Here is an 11,248-nt window from a genome sequence, read left to right as displayed (position 1 = left end):
ACTACCAGTTTGTATTACCCCTTTTGCCTTGACACACTGAGACCTTGGAATTCTGACTCTGGACTATGACCTGACTAGGCCTTTGTCTCTTCCCTTTTTTTATAACGTACCTTCCTGGCTCTTGACCTCGAACTCCTTGACTATCCTGACTTACGGCTTGTCTGCGAAAACTGAGTCAGTGTAACAGCATCTTGGTTTTGGTAAATATGGCCGCCTTTTTGCCGTGATGTTTTTTGAATGTGTGGTGGGAGAAAAAAAATAAATGCTTCTAATACTGTGAGTTCTACTGGTATCACATGCTAAGCGTCTCTGCACTATGAGGACTGAGGAAAGTTCAGTCTGAACCGTGTCCAATAGATTACAGCAAAGAGGATAAAATCAACCTCGTTATGGCTCATTCACATGTCCAAGTCAGACTGCAATGGATGGGCTGGCAGTGGGTATCCTGACCTGAGCGTGAAAGCCTCATATACAGTGAAGGGAAATTATTTGATCCCTTGCTGTTTTTGTAAGTTTGCCCACTGACAAAGACATGAACAGTCTATAATTTTAACTTTGAAAGATAGAATATACAAGAAAAAAATCAAGAAAATCACGTCGTATAAATTAGATAATTTTTTTTGCATTTTGCAGTGAGAAATAAGTATTTGATTCTTCTGGCAAATAACACTTAATACTTGGTGGTAAAACCCTTGTTGGCAAGCACAGCAGTCAGATGTTTTTTGTAGGTGATGATGAGGGTTGCGCACATGTCAGGAGGAATTTTGGTCCACTCCTCTTTGCAGATCATCTCTAAATCATTAAGATCTGGAGGCTGTCGCTTGGCAACTCGAAGCTTCAACTCCCTCCATAAGTTTTCTATGGGATTAAGGTCTGGAGACTGGCTAGGCCACCCCATGACCTTAATGTGCTTCTTTTTGAGCCACTCCTTTGTTGCTTTGGCTGTATGTTTTGGGTCATTGTCTTTCTGGAAGACCCAGGCACGACCCATTTTTAATGTCCTAGCAGAGGGAAAGAGATGGTCACTCAGAATTTTACGGTACATGGCTCCATCCATTCTCCCATTGATGCGGTGAAGTAGTGCTGTGCCCTTAGCAGAGAAACACCCCCAAAACATAATGTTTCCACCTCCATGATTGACAGTGGGGACGGTGTTCTTTGGGTCATAGGCAGCATTTCTCTTCCTCCAAACACGGCGAGTTGAGTTAATGCCAAAGAGCTAAATTTTTGTCTCATCTGACCACAGCACTTTCTTCCAATAACTCACAGAATCATCCAGGTGTTCACTGGCAAACTTCAAATGGGTCTGCACATGTGCCTTCTTGAGCAGGAGGACCTTGTGATTTTAAACCTTTAAGGCGTAATGTGTTACCAACGGTCTTCTTGGTGACTGTGGTCCCAGATGCCTTGAGATCATTAACAAGTTCCTCCCGTGTAGTTTTAGGCTGATCTCTCACCTTCCTTGTGATCAAGGATACCCCATGAGGTGAGATTTTGCATGGTGCCCCAGATCGATGTCAAATGACAGTTTTTTTGTATTTCTTCCATTTTCTTACTATTGCACCAACAGTTGTCTCCTTCTCACCTTACTTATGGTTTTGTAGGCCATTTCAGCTTTGTGCAGGTCTATGATGTTGTCCCTGACACCCTTAGAAAGCTCTTTGGTCTTACCCATGTTATAGAGGTTAGAGTCTGACTGATTAATTGAGTCTGTGGACAGGAGTCTTTTATACAGGTGACTATGTAAGACAGCTGTCTTTAACCCCTTCTCAACCTTGGGTTTTGTCGTTTTTGCTTTTTCGTTTTTTGCTCCCCTTGTTCCCAGAGCCATAGCGTTTTTATTTTTTGGACAATATGGCCATGTGAGGGCTTATTTTTTGCGGGACAAGTTGTATTTTTCAACGTCATTGCTAGTTTTACCATATCGTGTACGGGAAAAAAATTCCAAGTGCGGTAAAATTGCAAAAAAAGTGCAATACCACAGTTGTTTTTTATTTTATTTTTTTACCACGTTCACTGAATGCTAAAACGGACCTGCCATTCTTATTCTCCAGGTCATTACGAGTTCGTAGACACCAAACATGTATAGGTTATTTTATATTTAAGTGGTGAAAAAAAATTCCAAAATTTGGTAAAAAAAAACTAAAAAAATTAGCGCCATTTTCCGAGACCTGTAGCGTCTCCATTTTTCGTGATCCGGGGCTGGGTGAGGGCTTATTTTTTGCGCGCCGGTCTGACGTTTTTATTGATAACATTTTGGGGTAGATTCGATGTTTTGATCGCCCGTTATTGCATTTATTGCAATTTTGTGGAGACCAAAAAACTTAATTCTGGCGTTTAGAATTTTTTTCTCGTTACACCGTTTACCGATCGGATTAAATCTTTTTTTATATTGATAGATGGGGCGATTCTGAACACGGCGATACCAAATATGTGTATGTGGGGTAGAAGCAGCACTTGTCTGATTGCCTCTGCTACATAGAGGTGATCAGCAGATCACCTCTATGTAGCAGAAATGATCCTGTGCTATGAGCGCCGACCACTAGTTGGCGCTCATAGCGATCAGCTCATGACAACCACTGGAGTCTGCTGCAGACCCAGAGTTGACATGCCCATGCATCGGTGACCCGCGATCACGTGACGGGGTCACCGATGGGCGGGGTAAGTGACGCGCTTCCGGTGCGGCGATGTTAAATGCCGCTGTCAGAGATTGACAGCGGCATTTAACATGTCAACAGCCGCGGGTGGATCGCGATTCCACCCGCGGCTGTTGCGGGCACATGTCAGCTGTAATAATCAGCTGACATGTGCCCGGTTCAGTGCGGGCTCAGCGCCGGAGCCCTCACTGAACAGGGGTTTACAGCCTGTTGCGTACTAATACAGCACAGGCTGTAAAGGGGTTGAACAACAGAATATAACTCCAAGTAAATCAAACTTCTGTGAAATCAAACTGTCCACTTAGGAAGCAACACTGATTGACAATCAATTTCACATGCCGTTGTGCAAATGGAATAGACAATAGATGGAAATTATTGGCAATTGTCAAGACACACTCAATAAAGGAGTGGTTCTGCAGGTGGGGACCACAGACCACATCTCAGTACCAATGCTTTCTGGCTGATGTTTTGGTCACTTTTGAATGTTGGTTGTGCTTTCACACTCATGGTAGCATGAGACGGACTCTACAACCCACAGAAGTTGCTCAGGTAGTGCAGCTCATCCAGGATGGCACATTAATGCGAGCTGTGGCAAGAAGGTTTGCTGTGTCTGTCAGCGTAGTGTCCAGAGGCTGGAGGCGCTACCAGGAGACAGCCCAGTACACCAGGAGACGTGGAGGGTGCCGTAGGAGGGCAACAACCCAGCAGCAGGACCGCTACCTCCTTTGTGCAAGGAGGAACAGGAGGAGCATGGCCAGAGCCCTGCAAAATGACTTCCAGCAGGCTACAAATGTGCATGTGTCTGCACAAACGGTTAGAAACCAACTCCATGAGGGTGGTATGAGGGCCCGACGTCCACAGATGGAGGTTATGCTCACAGCCCAAAACCATGCAGGATGCTTTGCATTTTCCACAGAACACCAGGATTGGCAAAGTTGCCACTGGCGCCCTGTACTCTTCACAAATGAAAGTAGGTTCACACTGAGCACATGTGACAGAGGTGACAGAGTCTGGAGATGCAGTGGAGAGCGATCTGCTGCCTGCAACATTCATCAGCATGACCGGTTTGGTAGTGGGTCAGTAATGGTGTGGGGTGGCATTTCTTTGGAGGGCCGCACAGCCCTCCATGTGCTCGCCAGAGGTAGCCTGACTGCCATTAGGTACCGAGATGAGATCCTCAGACCCCTTGTGAGACCATATGCTGGTGCGGTTGGCCCTGGGTTCCTCCTAATGCAGGACAATGCCAGACTTCATGTGGCTGGAGTGTGTGAGCAGTTCTCGCAAGATGAAGGCATTGAAGCTATGGACTGGCCCGCCCGTTCCCCAGACCTGCATCCGATTGAGCACATCTGGGACATCATGTCTCGCTCCATCCACCAACGTCACATTGCACCACAGACTGTCCAAGAGTTGGCGGATGCTTTAGTCCAGGTCTGGGAGGAGATCCCACAGGAGACCATCCGCAACCTCATCAGGAGCATGCCCAGGCGTTGTAGGGAGGTCATACAGGCACGTGGAGGCCACACACAATACTGAACCTCATTTTGACTTGTTTTAAGGACATTACATCAAAGTTGGATCAGCCTGTAGTGTGTTTTTCCACTTTAATTTTGGGGGGGACTCCAAATCCAGGCCTCCATTGGTTAATAAATTTGATTTCCATTGATGATTTTTGTGTGATTTTGTTGTCAGCACATTCAGCTTTGTACAGAACAAAGTATTCAATGAGAATATTTCATTCATTCAGATCTAGGATGTGTTATTTGAGTGTTCCCTTTATTTTTGTGTATATATATATATATATATATATATATATATATATATATATATATAAATAAAAATAAGGGATTTGTACTCACTGAGCCGCGTTGGAGGTAGGCACGGGTTCACACAGTGGTGCAGTCCACGGGTTCAAACAATCTGGCGGTTTATTTAGTGTCCATACACCAGTTAAGAAACAAAAGTAACAGCCTTTTCCTGGCACAGAAAGGAATAACAGAAGAAAGCTCAAAATAACAAGTCCATGCAGCACGGCCTCAGCCGTTTAAACAAGGTGTTTTTCTCTGCCTCCTGCAGAGTCTAAGAAGCACCTGCAAGGTCTGCTCACCTTGCCCAACAACACAGACAGACAGAGATAGGTGCAGCTGTCTTAAATTAGCCTTCCAAGACCTGGACTGGAGGTAAGTGAGCAACTGTTCCCCCCCCCAACTCTTTCAGCTGCTCGTAAAACCCGGCCTGTAGTCCGGGCCCATTAAATTCCTCTCAGCACTATGTGTGCTGGAGCCTGCTTCTCTGGGTCCTACATCACCGAAGCTCGGCACTTCGGAGACACATACCTCCCGTCCACGACTTGTCCGGCAGCCACCTTACAATATATACTGTATATATGTATATATATACACACACAGTTGTGCTCAAAAGTTTACAAACCCCAGGAGAATTTTTCTTTTCTTGGCCTTGTTTCAGAGAATATGAATGATAATAAAAAAAACTTTTTCTCCACTCATGGTTATTGATTGGGTGAAGTCATTTATTGTCAAACTACTGTGTTTTCTCTTTTTAAATCTTAATGACAACCAAAAACATCCAAATGACCCTGATCAAAAGTTCACATACCCTGGTGATTTTGGCCTGATAACATGCACAGAATTTGACATAAATGGGTTTGACTGGCTACTAAAGGTAACATCCTCACCTGTGACCGGTTTGCTTGTAATCAGTGTGTGTGCATAAAAGCTGAGTGAGTTTCTAGGATCCAGACAGACTCTTGCATCTTTCATCCAAGCACTGAGGTTTCTGGATTGTGAATCATGGGGAAAGCAAAAGAATTGTCAACGGATCTACAGGAAAAGTTAGTTGAACTGTATAATACAGGAAAGGGATACAAAAAGATATCCAAGGAATTGATAATGCCAGTCAGCAGCATTCAAACTGTGATTAACAAATGGAAAATCAGGGGCATTGTAAAAACCAAACCAGGGTCAGGTAGACCAACAAAAATTTCGGCCACAACTACCAGGAAAATTGTTCAGGATGCAAATAAAAACCCACAAATAACATCAGATGAAATTCACGACTCTCTGAAAACTAGCGATGTGGCTGTTTCAAAATGCACAATAGGGAGGCACTTGGAAGAAAAATGGGCTGCATGGTCGAGTCGCCAGAAGAAAGCCATTACTGCACAAATGCCACAAAGTATCTCGCCTACAATACGCCAAACCGCACAGAGACAAGCCTCAAAACTTCTGGAACAAGGTAATTTGGAGTGATGAGACCAAAATTGAAGAGAGAGGTCAACAAAGCCTATGATAAAAGGAACACCATTCCTACAGTAAAGCACAGAGTTGGATCGCTGATGTTTTGGAGATGTGTGAGCTAGAAAGGCACAGGAAACTTTGTAAAAGTTGAAGGAAAGATGAATACAGCGTGTTATCAGCATATACTGGAGGCAAATTTGCACTCATCAGGCCGGAAGCAGTGCATGGGACGTACTTGGACGTTCCAACATGACAATGATCCAAAACACAAGTACAAGTTGACCTGTCATTGGCTACAGCAGAACAAAGTGAAGGTTCTGGAGTGGACATCTCAGTCTCCTTACCTCAATATCATTGAGCCACTCTGGGGAGATCTCAAGTTCATGCTAGACAGTCCAGGAATTTACAGGAACTAGAGACTTTTTGCCAAGAAGAATGGGCAGCTTTACCATCTGAGAAAATAAAGAACTTCATCCACGACTACCACAAAAGACTTCAAGCTGTCATTGATGTTAGAGGGGGCAATACACGGTATTAAGAACTGGGGTATGTGAACTTTTGATCAGGGTCATTTGGATGTTTTTTGTTGTCATTAAGATTTAAAAAGAGAAAACACAGTAGATTGACAACAGAAGGCTTCACATAACCAATTACCATGTGTGGAGAAAAAAGTTTTTTGTCATCATTCATATTCTCTGAAACAAGGTCAAGAAAGGAAAAATTCTGCTGGGGTATGTAAACTTTTGAGCACAACTGTATGTGTATATATATATGTGGCGCCTCTGCGGGTTCAGTTGCCACAGAGGTACTGCATCTCACCCAGAGTTGTGGTATCTCACTCTCAGGTAAGGATAGAGTGCTGCCCGGGACCCTAACACCTGCATCCAACACTACACTACTCCAGACCAGCAGGAAGGGCAAGATGCGTCGCTTCAATGCTGAGCCCTGTCCCTGGCTGGAGTGGGGGGAACCAAAGTAGGGGGAGCCATGTAGTGGGTGTGGGTGGAGGAAGAAGATTAGGGGAGCACTGAAAGAAGTGATATAAAAAGAGGGTGGAACATTCTAGAGAGAGTCTTAGTAGAGTTCCACTCAGAGGAGGACAGTGAGTGGGAGCAGGAGCTCTGGTCAGGAGGAGGGCCTAGCCAGAGAGGCCCAAGACTGAAGAGAGAGAGGAGCAGGAGAAAGGCTCCAGGAACGTGGAAGGGATACCAGGGGTACGGGCAGTGCTGGAGGCCACCGGTACGCCCGAATCTGCCAGGCAGTGGAGGGATTCAGCCGCAGAGGGGACCGACCCCTAACTAGTGAGAATTACAAAGTTCAACTAGAAACCGGAGGCTTCTGTACTTTCAGGGTGCAGTTGCCATATCCGCACTCATGTCGCCAAAAAGGTAACCACATAGGATCCAGGGAACTCCAGGTTGCCCAGAAAGATCCGAGGATACCGGATTGGGACATTGTTTGGCGAGGCGCAGGGCAAGAAGGGTGAGGGCCAGTGCAGAAAGACGGCAGAGAAGGGCATATAGAACGGGGTCCAGTCAGGCAATCTTGAAACACCTGGGAGTTTGCTGAACCCCTGCCTGGTGAACGCAGCGCGACGTGGGAGGTCGTAATCCGTAAAGTGCAACCTGAGGAACTTATCTGTGAGCAAACCCTGATGACTGCACCCCACTGTCTCTGCAAAATTATTGCAGCGCCATCACCCCCTGCACTACACTGCACCACAACTGCAACAGCAACATCCAAACATCTCAGCACAGCCCTGGAGCTAAGCTCTACCTGTGGAGAGCTAAACCAACTCTGCTGCATTAACAACCGCTCCAGAGGATCTGCTCCGCTGCGGCGGCTCCCTTTAGCCGTCTACCACTGTTGGCGTCACGAACTGTATATAAGAACTATAATCCCCTGTAATATTCCCCTTTTGATTGGCCGCCCTGGGTCACGGACCGGGTAACCGCCACTGTGACATCTCCCCTAGCAACGACCGGCCCGGCACCGAGTACCCCACGGCCCAGGGGGCGCGTCATATATTATATTATATATATATATATATATATATATATATATATATATACACAGTACAGACCAAAAGTTTGGACACACCTTCTCATTTAAAGATTTTTCTGTATTTTCATGACTATGAAAATTGTACATTCACACTGAAGGCATCAAAACTATGAGTTAACACATGTGGAATTATATACTTAACAAAAAAATGTGAAACTGAAAATATGTCTTATATTCTAGGTTCTTCAAAGTAGCCACCTTTTGCTTTGATGACTTATTTGCACACTCTTGGCATTCTCTTGATGAGCTTCAAGAGGTAGTCACCGGAAATGGTCTTCCAACAATCTTGAAGGAGTTCCCAGAGATGCTTAGCACTTGTTGGCCCTTTTGCCTTCACTCTGCGGTCCAGTTCACCCCAAACCATCTCGATTGGATTCAGGTCTGGTGACTGTGGAGGCCAGATCATCTGGTGTAGCACCCCATCACTCTTCTTCTTGGTCAAATAGCCCTTACACAGTCTGGAGGTGTGTTTGGGGTCATTGTCCTGTTGAAAAATAAATGATGGTCCAGCTAAACACAAACCGGATGGAATAGCATGCCGCTGCAAGATGCTGTGGTAGCCATGCTGGTTCAGTATGCCTTCAATTTTGAATAAATCCCCAACAGTGTCACCAGCAAAGCACCCCCACACCATCACACCTCCTCCTCCATGCTTCACGGTGGGAACCAGGCATGTAGAGTCCATCTGTTCACCTTTTCGGCGTCGCACAAAGACACGATGGTTGGAACCAAAGATCTCAAATTTGGACTCATCAGACCAAAGCACAGATTTCCCCTGGTCTAATGTCCATTCCTTGTGTTCTTTAGCCCAAACTTGTCTCTTCTGCTTGTTGCCTGTCCTTAGCAGTGGTTTCCTAGCAGCTATTTTACCATTAAGGCCTGCTGCACAAAGTTTCCTCTTAACAGTTGTTGTAGAGATGTGTCTGCTGCTAGAACTCGGTGTGGCATTGACCTGGTCTCTAATCTGAGCTGCTGTTAACCTGCGATTTCTGAGGCCGGTGCCTCGGATAAACTTATCCTCAGAAGCAGAGGTGACTCTTGGTCTTCCTTTTCTGGGGATGTCCTTATGTGAGCCAGTTTCTTTGTAGCGCTTGATGGTTTTTGCAACTGCACTTGGGGACACTTTCAAAGTTTGCCCAATTTTTCAGCCTGACTGACCTTCATTTCTTAAAGTAATGATGGCCACTCGATTTTCTTTACTTAGCTGCTTTTTTCTTGCCATAATACAAATTCTAATAGTCTATTAAGTAGGACTATCAGCTGTGTATCCACCAGACTTCTACACAACACAACTGATGGTCCCAACCCCATTTATAAGGCAAGAAATCCCACTTATTAAAGCTGACAGGGCACACCTGTGAAGTGAAAACCATTTCCAGTGACTACCTCCTGAATCTCAACAAGAGAATGCCAAGAGTGTGCAAAGCACCTGACAGGGCACACCTGTGAAGTGAAAACACAGTACAGACCAAAAGTTTGGACACACCTTCTCATTTAAAGATTTTTCTGTATTTTCATGACTATGAAAATTGTACATTCACACTGAAGGCATCAAAACTATGAATTAACACATGTGGAATAATATACTTAACAAAAAAGTATGAAACAACTGAAAAATATGTCTTATATTCTAGGTTCTTCAAAGTAGCCACATTTTGCTTTGATGACTGCTTTGCACACTCTTGGCAATCTCTTGATGAGCTTCAAGAGGTAGTCACCAGAAATGGTTTTCACTTCACAGGTGTGCCCTGTCATGTTTAACAAGTGGGATTTCTTGCCTTATAAATGGAGTTGGGACCATCAGTTGTGTTGTGCAGAAGTCTGGTGGATACACAGCTGATAGTCCTACTTAATAGACTGTTAGCTGCTTTTTTCTTGCCATAATACAAATTCTAAGTAAAGAAAAACGAGTGACCATCATTACTTTTAGAAATGAAGGTCAGTCAGTGCGAAAAATTGGGAAAACTATGAAAGTGTCCATAAGTGCAGTTGCAAAAACCATCAAGCGCTACAAAGAAACTGGCTCACATGAGGACCAAGAGTCACCTCTGCTTCTGAGGATAAGTTTATCCGAGTCACCAGCCTCAGAAATCGCAGGTTAACAGCAGCTCAGATTAGAGACCAGGTCAAAGCCACACAGAGTTCTAGCAGCAGACACATCTCTTCAACAACTGCTAAGAGGAGACTTTGTGCAGCAGGCCTTCATGGTAAAATAGCTGCTAGGAAACCACTGCTAAGGACAGGCAACAAGCAGAAGAGACTTGTTTGGGCTAAAGAACACAAGGAATGGACATTAGACCAGTGGAAATCTGTGCTTTGGTCTGATGAGTCCAAATTTGAGATCTTTGGTTCCAACCACCGTGTCTTTGTGCGACGCAGAAAAGGAGAACGGATGGACTCTACATGCCTGGTTCCCACCGTGAAGCATGGAGGAGGAGGTGTGATGGTGTGGGGTGCTTTGCTGGTGACACTGTTGGGGATTTATTCAAAATTGAAGGCATACTGAACCAGCATGGCTACCACAGCATCTTGCAGCGGCATGCTATTCCATCCGGTTTGCGTTTAGTTGGACCATCATTTATTTTTCAATAAGACAATGACCCCAAACACACCTCCAGGCTGTGTAAGGGCTATTTGACCAAGAAGGAGAGTGATGGGGTGCTACGCCAGATGACCTGGCCTCCACAGTCACCAGACCTGAGCCCAATTGAGATGGTTTGGTGTGAGCTGGACCGCAGAGTGAAGGCAAAAGGGCCAACAAGTGCTAAGCATCTCTGGGAACTCCTTCAAGATTGTTGGAAGACCATTTCCGGTGACTACCTCTTGAAGCTCATCAAGAGAATGCCAAGAGTGTGCAAACCAGTCATCAAAGCAAAAGGTGGCTACTTTGAAGAACCTAGAATATAAGACATATTTTCAGTTGTTTCACACTTTTTTGTTAAGTATATAATTCCACATGTGTTAATTCATAGTTTTGATGCCTTCAGTGTGAATGTACAATTTTCATAGTCATGAAAATACAGAAAAATCTTTAAATGAGAAGGTGTGTCCAAACTTTTGGTCTGTGCTATATATATATATATATATATCTACTTCTAAAAAAGGATAGAACTTTGCAAATTGCGTGCTGTTTATATGGAACAATTTTTTAAAGAAAAAAACCAATGATGTGGATATACGTATTGTGTCTTATGATGTAAGAAAATGCAGGTTATGCAGATATAATGTTTTCAGGTTTGTTATTAAATTCATCTCCTCTCATCGTGTCAG

The sequence above is a fragment of the Phyllobates terribilis genome, unplaced genomic scaffold (genome assembly GCF_046119375.1).
Source record: "Phyllobates terribilis strain yellow unplaced genomic scaffold, ASM4611937v1 Scaffold_5__5_contigs__length_657084704, whole genome shotgun sequence".
In the NCBI taxonomy this organism is placed as follows: domain Eukaryota; kingdom Metazoa; phylum Chordata; class Amphibia; order Anura; family Dendrobatidae; genus Phyllobates; species Phyllobates terribilis.
This window is presented reverse-complemented; position numbering follows the sequence as displayed.